The sequence below is a fragment of the Triticum aestivum genome, chromosome 2D (genome assembly GCF_018294505.1).
Source record: "Triticum aestivum cultivar Chinese Spring chromosome 2D, IWGSC CS RefSeq v2.1, whole genome shotgun sequence".
NCBI classification, from domain to species: domain Eukaryota; kingdom Viridiplantae; phylum Streptophyta; class Magnoliopsida; order Poales; family Poaceae; genus Triticum; species Triticum aestivum.
The window spans coordinates 311,027,827-311,040,131 of NC_057799.1; positions in this window are offsets into that span (position 1 = coordinate 311,027,827).

Here is a 12,305-nt window from a genome sequence, read left to right on the forward strand (position 1 = left end):
CGAGGCCGGGCATGACCCAGAAAGTGTGTCCGGCCAAATGGGATCGAGCGTGTTGGGTTATGTGGTGCACCCCTGCAGGGAAGTTTATCTATTCGAATAGCCGTGTCCCTCGGTAAAAGGACGACCCGGAGTTGTACCTTGACCTTATGACAACTAGAACTGGATACTTAATAAAACACACCCTTCCAAGTGCCAGATATAACCCGGTGATCGCTCTCTAACAGGGCGACGAGGAGGGGATCGCCGGGTAGGATTATGCTATACGATGCTACTTGGAGGACTTCAATCTACTCTCTTCTACATGCTGCAAGATGGAGGCTGCCAGAAGCGTAGTCTTCGACAGGATTAGCTATCCCCCTCTTATTCTGGCTTTCTGCAGTTCAGTCCACTGATATGGCCCTTTACACATATACCCATTGCATATGTAGTGTAGCTCCTTGCTTGCGAGTACTTTGGATGAGTACTCACGGTTGCTTTTCTCCCTCTTTTCCCCTGTCTATACCTGATTGACGCAACCAGATGCTGGAGTCCAGGAGCTAGAGATCCCGAGGATGATTCTACATGGAGTTCGGCTTCGAGGAGTAGTTAGGAGGTCCCAGGCAGGAGGCCTTGCCTTTTCGATCGTTGCTACTTTTGTGCTAGCCTTCTTAAGGCAAATTTGTTTAACTTATGTCTGTACTCAGATATTGTTGCTTCCGCTGACTCGCCTATGATCGAGCAATTGTATTCGAGCCCTCGAGGCCCCTGGCTTGTATTATGATGCTTGTATGACTTATTTATGTTGTAGAGTTGTGTTGTGATATCTTTCCGTGAGTCCCTGATCTTGATCGTACACATTTGCGTGCATGATTAGTGTACGGTCAAATCGGGGGTGTCACAAGTTGGTATCAGAGCCGACTGCCTGTAGGAATCCCCCTTTCCACACTCTTTGGCCGAAGTCAAGTCTAGTCATTGAAAAACCTTTACTAACATGGCTGTGTGGCTTACGGGCCCACGTCGCCATTGGGTGGTATTAGGATCTTTTACTCCTTGTCTATACTCTGGGACTCTGAACTCTCTCCTATTCGGGTTAAATGATTTTGCTAAAAGGACTAACTGTAGGTTCTCGTAAATACTTTCTCCCGGAGAGCCCTTTATCACAGATGGTCGCCGACTGCACCAGAAGATGTTGAAGATACTCTTCGATCATTCCCGAGACCCTTGTGCCCTCTGCCTTTTCAATTCCCTACTACCGATATATGCATATGGATAACAACATACACTTGTTGTTCATACAATTACTCTGAGTTTCTTGTGTTATTACCAGATACATCGAATTGCTCTCCGGCTTTTTAAGAATCCCTTGTACCACTGCCTTGCAGTTCTTTTCCACCTGAATACCCCTACGAATAATTTCTCGCACTTATCGAGTATCCGCTCATCCCCAAATGATTCATGTATTTCACAAAGTCTTCGAAATACCATTCGATCTTCCGAAAATCCTCAGCAGCCTGTTGCTCTTGAAATTCTTGCTTACTAGCATTATGATTAATCCCATAAGTCTCGAAATCTTATTGGCACCCTTTGTCATTATCATTTTGAGTCCGTTGATTCAATTTGTTGCGAATGCTCGCAATCCTCAATCATATCCTAGAATTCATTCTTCCGGCTCAGACGTCATTTTAAACGTGCGCTGGATCTCGACCTATCAAATTGCCATCGATTGTACCCCTAAGCCTACTCAATTTATCCATCCTTGCTCAGAGCGTTGCTTCTGACCCCCTGATTTGGAAATCATAATTCTTTTGCATTTGAACTTTGAGTTAGTCAGTTGTTTCTATAATCAGATCTCCTTGCATTCTTCTTCCTTTGATAGAGTACCGATACTCACATCAGCTCCGTTGTAGACCACCAGACCTCTTGTTGGATTATTATCTGACAGTGTCCTCCATATTCAAATAACCTTGTGAGCCTTTCCATGGATATATAAGGCCTTTGGTAAATTGTATCCTCTACTTTCTCAACCATGCTCTGTTTTTGAGCTGGTGGTATTTACTATTGAAGCTTGTGGTATATGTTTCCACGATACCCTGATGGGTTGAACCTATGCCTTCCTTAATCTGTGTGAACCCGAAAGTTTTCCAAGGTTCATACTCCTCTGGTAATTCACCAGGTAGGTCTTCGCACTCAAATTATTTTTAATGGAGCAGTGAATGAAAGGTTATGCATTGCAGAAGTGGGAGTCGACCTTGAACTTTGTGTTCATGCCCATGGACACGATGTAGATCTTATCATTAAAAGCTTCTCTTAAATTAATTATTACCTTGGTATAAGTTCATCTTATATCTGGGATCTGGCCTTTTGCAATCGTGGTTCCGACCATGTTCTCCTTTAAACACCATTTCTCGTGCAAGTTTAAGCACTTGACTTCTGTAGAGCAATACCCAATCCAACCTCTACTTTAATCTGTCGTCGAGTATTACCCCCTGGTATCCCGAGATTATCACGGAACTGCATAACTTCTTATGAGTTCTCCATCAAGTATTACATTCTCATTTATTCCAATTTTTCACGAGCCCCGAGTTATTAAACACTCAAGGACATCGATAACTGAATCGAGTCCGCATCACGATTAAACAACTCTTAGTAATCTCCTTTGCTTACGAGTTTGTACTTGATCACGTCATCCCTAGCCTGCTCGGCTATGTCATTATCATGCAACTTTTTAACTGTGCTATCTGGTCCTTCTTTCTGAAGCATGATTTTCGACGATGAGCTAAGCTTACGCCGACCTTCCTCGTCTTATCAATTCGCCTTGGACAACAAGCTTGGTCTCGAGTTTGTGTCGTACCCGTGGTTTCAATAACCTTTCGCTTCATCATTCCTTTGACTTGATGTCATCGCCGATCGATTACACCTTCATGAAATCTCTCGACAAATGTGTCGTGATCATCATGAGCATTCTGAGCTCTTCCAGGATATCAATGGAATTCATGATGAGAAAGACCATCCTTGCCCTCGATGATTAGTATTATCATCGACCACTCTACCACCTTTCCTCCAACACAAACTTGTTCTTGTTTTGTGTTATACCTTGAGTTCCTTGCAATCCAGCAATTGTTCTTCTTTACACTGGAGTATTACCATCTTTTATGTCAAGAATGTCGTGAGAGTTTCACCACCTCTTAAGAAATTCTTGATACAGTGATGCTTCTCACCATCATCATTCTTCTCTTGGTCCCCGTGTTGAGTGAACTCTGTTATGAGAATTTAACATCTCTAGCAACCTTGTTACTTCAGAGTTAATGGACAATAATTCCAATGTAGTGTGTTGGTTGCTAAATTTCCATTCCGATGTTGGTCGTGCAACCCAGCCCATATTTCGGGTGCCCCTTTCAACCAATGTTTAATTGTGTATGTTTTCCTCGAGCATACATCATTATACCATTTGATCTGACAAATGTTATCTCCTTGTTCACATAGTTGTGGAAATCCATCTTTTGTTAATCTCGATGAATTGTCGCTGATTCCATCAGCCACCTCCTCATCCTCTCGTTGGTTTACTGAGGGACTCTTGTTTCGGAACTCGCTTCCATAGTTCATTTCCCGAGAATCTTACAATGTTATCTCGTCAAATTGTGCCGCACCTTTTCTTCTCAGGCATCCTAAGTCTGAGGTATCCTGACACCAATCAGATCTGAATCTCGGTCAGATATGATGGTTGGAACATTTTCCAAGAGTCACAACATTGGTCTTTATATGGCCCGGTAAGGTGATGACATACCTAGCACACCTGGCCGGAGGACCTATTGTTATAGTTTCCATCTTAGCAAGGTTAACCATTCTTCCATGAGGAAATTGTAAGACTTATTCTATAAGTTGTTCCTGATGAATCCTCTGTATATCCAAGTCCAACCTTTGCTTGAAAACCATGTCAATGCTATCTCGAAGCATGTCTATGGTACTCCGGTTTTCAACAGAACATTTGAAGCCCAAAGCTAATGTTTCCTGCTCAATTATCCAAACACCATTGTATGGGTAATGTCATGAAGTTTCTCTCCCCTTACCTAAAGAGTTTTCTACATTATATCATGTCATGGATATCATGCTCTGCTTGTCCTAGGGAAGGATACACCCTTGAAATATGTGTTTAAACACATTTTCCTTTCCATTCTTCTATTTAATCTGATAATCATATTTTCCTTCCCATTGTTTGGTTTAACCTTTCTGGTGATCTATATGATCTAAGCAGTAATATTCTCCTGCTTATGTAAACACCTCGGTGTACAATTCTGTCAGCAAGACCCTGTTACTATTGTTGATGACATCCCGGTAGCCACCGATGGACGAGAACTTTGCCTTATGGTCCGCCTCGTTTCAACGAGCAGGAAAATGGTTCTCTTCGTCCCTCGCCCTTGGTACCAACGTGTTGCCGACATAACTGACAGGGTACTCTCTGACATGCCTTGCTATCATGACCATGCAACATGTCACTGCTCCTATAAAAAAAACCCCACATGGTGGGCCCATAACCCACAGTTCCACAGGATCGAAAACTGACTCTCCTGTACACCCCTGTTGCCAAAGCTATTCATTTTGCTTGACTTCGTAAGTAATTCACGGGTCACCTTCCTAGTGCTCAATTTTGGTATCAGACACAATACTTATTCCCGTTGCTTAGAACCCTTCAGGCATCAAACGATTGCCTGCCCGCTCGAAACTTCCCCACGATACCTCCTTACTTTGCTCTCGATATTGTCTTAAATTTCCATTCGAGAGTTACTTTCCGCCACCTTCCCCGATGTTATCAACCAGATAGTCAACCGTTCAGAGGCCTATTATTCCGAAGTTACCCCTTGTCCTTCGTAAGTACGATGGAGTTCCCGAAGGAAGGATGCCAGCTTCATCATGATGACCTGAAGCAGGAAAATGAAGACATCAACGTAATGGATCAACCGCTTCGAGAAGAGCAACCAAGATCGAGAACGCTCTTAGAATTTCGTGACCAAATCCCTTTCCCGTCACTTCCCCTCTTAAATCTCGGGACGAGATTTCTTGTAGTGGAGGAGAATTGTGACGCCCGGATAATTAGGCTACAGTAATCCCACGTTAATGATGCCACGTCACCACGGTTACTGTTGTTAATCTCGTGTTAGTTCAAAATCGATTCGAAATTCAAACTTAAAATAAAGTCAAACGGTAAAGATTTTCAAATATCAAAACTAAAATGTTGGGGTGTTGCCAAATAAGGCATAGGTAATTATTGTGGAGAAACCACACTTTTATAAAATGTTTAAAGGCTCTAAAGTAATTAAAACAGCAGCTATGACAATTAAATAAATGCCTTTTAAAAATAATAATAATGCAAACTATTTTAATTAGGTGTCAAACTTTTTGGGGCAGTAGAATAAATTATAACATTAAATTAGGAGTTGTATTTATATTTTATAAAACAGAAATTAAAAGAATAAAATAGAAAAGAAAATAGATAAAGAAAAGAAAACAGAAAAGAAACAAAAAAAGGAAAGACAAAGCCCCCCCCCCCCCGGGCCATTCGGCCCAACTGGGCATCCAGGCCACCAGGAGGCCCACCCCATTCCCCCTTATCCCCCTGACCGACCGAACCCTAGCCCGATCCCCTTTCCCCACTCGCCCCACTCCCTCTCCCTCGTCCCACTCCTCCTCATGCCTTCGTCCCCCGTTCCAGAACGGATAGGGGCATGGGGGCCCGATCCCGAGCGCGCCTCGCCGTCGCCATCCCGATGCCATGCCCCATGCTCGCCGTCGCCCACTCCCCCCCCCCTCGATCTGGATCGAGATCGAGGGCTCGACCACTGACCCACTCGACGCTGCCCCGCTGTCATCGCCGTCACCTCGTCACCGGGGCTACCTCGACGGACGCCATCGCCGGCCTGCTTCCTCTCCGTCGCGCCGTCGTCCCCGACTTCCTCCTCATCCCCCCGTTGCCCCGATCCCTACTCCCCGCCGTGAGCTTACTCCCTACCCCCCCTTTCTGTCGCCGGCGCCGTTCCCTCCCCCCGCCCCCGCCGCGCCCAGCGCGTGCTTGTACGCGCTCCCGCGCGCCCGCGGCCCGCGCTCACCTCGCCTGCCGCGCCCACCGTTGCTCCCGCTCCTGGCCGCGTGTAGCCCGCGCGCTGGCCGCGCCCAGCGCCTCCCCGCTGAGGCCTCTCTGCCGCGCCCGTGGCTGCGTCCAGCTGCGCCATGGCCACGCCGTCGTGCCCTTTCCCCCGCCGTCGCTCGCATCCGCCCCGCTCGCCGCCCCTGCTTCACTCCCCGTCCGCCCTTACGCCGCGCCCGTCTCTAGCCGTCGCCGCCTCCTGCCACGACCCTCTGGTGCCGCCCCCCCTCCACTCAGCCACGCCGGCCCCGAGCGCGACGGCCGCATCCCGCTCGCCCGGCCTGGCTGCGCCTCCTACCTCCCACTCCCCGCCTAACCGTCTGCGCCGCCACGACCTTGGGCCCGCCCACACGGGGGCCGCACGCGCTAGCCGCTGCCGGCTCCGGTCGCCGTGGCCCTGGGCCCCCCTCCGCGCCTGGTGCTGGCGCTCCTCGCCGACGCCTTCTCTGTGCAAGAGCGCACAACCAGGACGCATGGCCGTGTGCCACTGGCCAATGGGGCCCGTTCCCTGAAAAGGAAAAGAGACAGAAACAAAAGAGAAAGAAAAGATTTGGTAAAAAAATTAATTAATTAATTAACTAAATTAATTAAGTTAATTAATCATGTTTAAATTAATCTAATTAGTTAGTTAATTTAATTAAACAGTAATTAGTTTAACTAAACCCTAATTAACCTAACAGAGTATGACACGTGGGTCCCACTGGATCCACGCGTCAGTTAGACCCAGTCAACCCCTGTTGACTGCTGACGTCAGCATGACATCATGCTGACGTCATAAATGCATTTTAGGATTAAATTAATTCTGTTAATTCTAGAAAATGATAAAATCCTTTTAAAATTAATATAAAATAAACCGTAGCTCGGATGGAAAAACTTTGTACATGAAAGTTGCTCAGAACGATGAGACGAATCCGGATACGCAGCCCGTTTGTCCGCCACACATCCCTAGCATAGCAAACACGCAACTTTCCCCCTCCGGTCCGTCTGTCCAAAAACGCGAAACATCGGGAATACTTTCCCGGATGTCCCCCCCCCCTTCGCCGGTACCTCCTACTGCCGCGTTAGGGCACACCTAGCACCGCTCATTGTCATGTCACGCATCGTCATGCTTATGTTTGCATTGTATTTACTGTTTCTTCCCCCCTCTTCTCTCCGGTAGACTACGAGACCGACGCTGCTGCTGCCCAGTTCGACTACGGAGTTGACGACCCCTCCTACTTGCCAGAGCAACCAGGCAAGCCCCCCCCCATTGATCACCAGATATCGCCTATTCTTCTCTATACTGCTTGCATTAGAGTAGTGTAGCATGTTACTGCTTTCCGTTAATCCTATCCTGATGCATAGCCTGTCATTGTTGCTACAGTTGTTACCCTTACCTGCTATCCTACTGCTTAGTATAGGATGCTAGTGTTCCATCAGTGGCCCTACACTCTTGTCCGTCTGCCATGCTATACTACTGGACCGTGATCACTTCGGGAGGTGATCATGGGTATATATTATATACATTATATACATGACACATGTGGTGACTAAAGTCGGGTCGGCTCGAGGAGTACCCGCAAGTGATTCTGATGAGGGGGCTGGAAGGACAGGTGGCTCCACCCCGGTAAAGGTGGTCCTGGGTTCCTGACGGCCCCCGACTGTTACTTTGTGGCGGAGCGACAGGGCAGGTTGAGACCACCTAGGAGAGAGGTGGGCCTGGCCCTGGTCGGCGTTCGCAGATACTTAACACGCTTAACGAGATCTTGGTATTTGATCTGAGTCTGGCCATTTGGTCTATACGCACTAACCATCTACGCGGGAGTAGTTATGGGTATCCCGACGTCGTGGTATCAGCCGAAGCTCTTTTGACGTCAGCGACTGAGTGGCGCGCGCCGCATTGGACCGTAAGCTCGCGCTTGTATTAAGGGGGCTAGCTCTGCTTCCGGCCGCGTACGCAACGTGCAGGTGTGCATAGGGCGATGGGCCCAGACCCCTGCGTGCATAGGATTTAGACCGGCGTGTTGACCTCTCGGTTGAGCCTAGGTGGGGCTACGACGCGTTGAGCTTACGAGGCCGGGCATGACCCAGAAAAGTGTGTCCGGCCAAATGGGATCGAGCGTGTTGGGTTATGTGGTGCACCCCTGCAGGGAAGTTTATCTATTCGAATAGCCGTGTCCCTCGGTAAAAGGACGACCCGGAGTTGTACCTTGACCTTATGACAACTAGAACTGGATACTTAATAAAACACACCCTTCCAAGTTCCAGATATAACCCGGTGATCGCTCTCTAACAGGGCGACGAGGAGGGGATCGCCGGGTAGGATTATGCTATACGATGCTACTTGGAGGACTTCAATCTACTCTCTTCTACATGCTGCAAGATGGAGGCTGCCAGAAGCGTAGTCTTCGACAGGATTAGCTATCCCCCTCTTATTCTGGCTTTCTGCAGTTCAGTCCACTGATATGGCCCTTTACACATATACCCATTGCATATGTAGTGTAGCTCCTTGCTTGCGAGTACTTTGGATGAGTACTCACGGTTGCTTTTCTCCCTCTTTTCCCCTGTCTATACCTGATTGATGCAACCAGATGCTGGAGTCCAGGAGCTAGAGATCCCGAGGATGATTCTACATGGAGTTCGGCTTCGAGGAGTAGTTAGGAGGTCCCAGGCAAGAGGCCTTGCCTTTTGGATCGTTGCTACTTTTGTGCTAGCCTTCTTAAGGCAAATTTGTTTAACTTATGTCTGTACTCAGATATTGTTGCTTCCGCTGACTCGCCTATGATCGAGCAATTGTATTCGAGCCCTCGAGGCCCCTGGCTTGTATTATGATGCTTGTATGACTTATTTATGTTGTAGAGTTGTGTTGTGATATCTTCCCGTGAGTCCCTGATCTTGATCGTACACATTTGCATCCATGATTAGTGTACGGTCAAATCGGGGGCGTCACAGCAGCCAACCGTGAGCGCCGCGAAAAAGCTCACCTCGCGAGGATCTTGCCTCGCAAGGACCCCCGCCACGAGGCGGGACTCAACAAAAGACATCATCAGTCGATGAGCGGCCTCCCGAGGCTCCTCCCTCGCGAGGCGCCCTCCCGCTCAGTGGCCCGTGCGGCGCGGGCCGCATGGCCATGTGCCCATCATGTGGGTGACGTCGCCTCAATAGGTGACGACGGCAGGGCCGTGCTAGCAGGCGCGACCAGGACGATTTTCTTTTTGGTGCTAAGGGGACAGCGGCGTCTGCCTCCCCCCAAAGCAAGTACCAAAGCCTTTCGCTTTGGTGAAAGAAGACCAGTACGGTGCAACGCGACAGGATGGAGGTCATCGTGGAGCCCCCTACGCGTCATGGGTAACAACTTTAGCAGGCGAAGACCACCTTTAGTCAGGATAAGCCTGGTCGCCTGTCCCCTTTCGAGTTCCCGCCATGTGGTAGCCCTTCCCACCATTGTTTTCGGGGGAGGAGGACCGTGACGCTTTCAAAAGGGGCAGTGCTTCCAGCGTAGAAGGGGGTCGCGCCATGGCACCCTCAAGACTCTCGTCTACCTTGTAGCTCTAAGAGCACTGTCTCCACAAGCAATCACCACCAATAAGGAGTAGGGTTTTACACCACACGGTGGCCCGAACCTGGGTAGCTCGCCGTGTCCCGGTCATGCCTCGCGTGCAGCTCATAGCTTTGTGGTAGTGAGCCAAGCCCCCAGAGTTCAAACTAGGGTTTTAGTGGATTTCCCATAGCTCAGAATCAATCCCCTGACAAGTATTTCAAAATTACATGGGTCTGGCCCAAAAATAAGTGGTGCAGCACCTATATTAAGCTATGGACGAAATTTATGAAAGGCCATCTTGTATATTTCGTCCATGTCCTTGGATGTCATCATGGTGGCTCCAAAGTGGTGAAAACTCCACCAGAAACTCTGTTCTTGCTCCCCTTGCGCGCGCCATCTTCAACATGCTTGATCATGCTCCAATGTTCATCGTTCTTGTCCATGCTTGGCCCTTCATTTATAAGCAAAACAAATGTATCCAATTTAGGCAAAATCATATCCTATGAACATTAGAACCAGTACCAAGAAACGAAAGTACTTGGTAATTCAATTGGCGTGTGCCCGCTCTAGTAATTGGTACAGTATATGCAGTAGTAGGGGTTGTGGGTGTAACTTTGTTAGTGATTTCCTCATCGGGTTGTCAACAAACTCATGATTGATGCCCTCATCGGCATCGCCGCGGCACCTCTAGAAGAGAACTTCGGTATCAATAAAAAGGAGACTAAATGAATCCAGCCGGCTTAGCATGATAAGCTTGGGGGGATTTTGAGGCCCTATTGTATCCCTTATTGTTATTTTCCTATTGAACTTTATTTAGGAGTTTTTCATTTAGCCTGAATAAGTAATGACAGTCATACTTTCTTGATAAGAGGGGTGAGTTGTATCTGTTGAGTCATGGATGATTTAATGAGTGGTCGATTATGATCTTTATGAGTTTGCTTAGTATGATTTTGCATCTCCGTGTGTTAGATATTTTTGTTTTTAGACGATGATTATAAGTCTTCCACATCGTTACTATCAATCAGGAATGAGAAGTTGACAACTTGATGTGATGAATTGACCTTCATTTCAGTTTATTTCATGATTACTTGGCAAAGTCTTTAAACTAATAAGCCAGGTATGACAAGAGGACAATCTTTCTTTACTGTAAAAACAAAATTTAAAGGTTAAAATATTTTTTGTAATTCCTAATAATCAAACTTGGACAACCAAGCATACCATTCATATCACACCTCGAAGAGAGAAAAGGGAAAAAGAAAAATTCAAGTGATATGAGGTAGGCTTGGTAACTCAAGAAATAAAAGGGAAGAAGGAAATATAACTTGAGTAAAAGCAGTAAACCATAAGAGCTTGTCCAACTGAAGGAAGGGAGCCATTATCACTTAGAGTTGAGTAACGTCTTCTTAATGATTAATAGTAAGGTGTGGAAGCCTTCATACTCATCTAATGAAAACCGAGATATTATGGTGCACGATAGAGCCATTATATGATGCAAAATTTGAATTTATGATGGACTCATTCATTATCGGTTTATCTGCATCTCATAACTAAGATGACCTCTTTCTTACAAGCCGTGGCATTTGCTCGGGGATGAGCAAACCTTTAAGCTTGGGGGAGTTGATAAGTCCAAATTATGTGATTATTTTGTTAGTATTTTTCTGCCTACTCCGTAGGCTTCGTGGGATTTTACTGCGTTCGCGCACTTCCTTTTGTTGTTTTCCTCGGATAAAGCTTTTTGGACCAAACATTATTATATGGAAGAAATCTCAGAAAATGGCAGTGGAATCACACAATTAAAGTGATAATCACCTGCCATAAGAGAAAGAAGCAAAATGGGCAAGTAAGCAGTCGCCGCAGGATGTGCAGAGCAAAAGATGACGTTCCATACGACCGCACCTGCCCATATGTGTGGTCGTATGGAGTACCATTACTGCCCCCGGATCAACTATATTCACCCCGTGAAGACGGATCGTGGATCAAACGCCTAGAGACACCAGAAACTCGTCTAGAAGCAGGAACCCTAGCTGCCGGAGTGATCCAGAGGGAGGAACCGGCAAGGAGGAGGTCGCCGCCTCCACCGTCTTCATCAAGAAGGTTCAACATCATCCCCACTTTCATCATCACCATCTATCTTCTCCCTATTGTAATATCAAGAACCCTAGAGGAATAACTTGTGTATTACATGTGCGATTCGTTCATGTTGCCCATCTTTGGTGGTATGATGTTTGTTGCCTTCATGTGTGAGTAGTTCCCTTAGTTCTCGAGGACATGGATGAACCCTATTGTGTAATAGATCGATTGATATTAGGATTTAACATCCTCTTTGCATGTTTATGTTAATGATCTTCTTGACATTGGGTGAAGTCGACCATCCAATGCATGGCAACTTTGGACAGAAGGTTATTATTGTTGGCAAACCATGTGGTTGCGGAGGTGGGTGACGTGACGGGCCCCATCTCCCTTCGTAGCGGATCACTGCAGCAAGGGGTAAAACAGAGACCACTTTGGCGACGTCCACGGGGACATCTTTCCCCTTAATTACCGTTTGATAACTGGAGTGGGGAAGAACGGTGATGGCGTATGTGATACACAGTTGTCAGTGTATGCACGTATCTGTACCGGCTCTGCCCACAAAGAGAAACATGTAAAGTGGCTTAGAAATCCGAA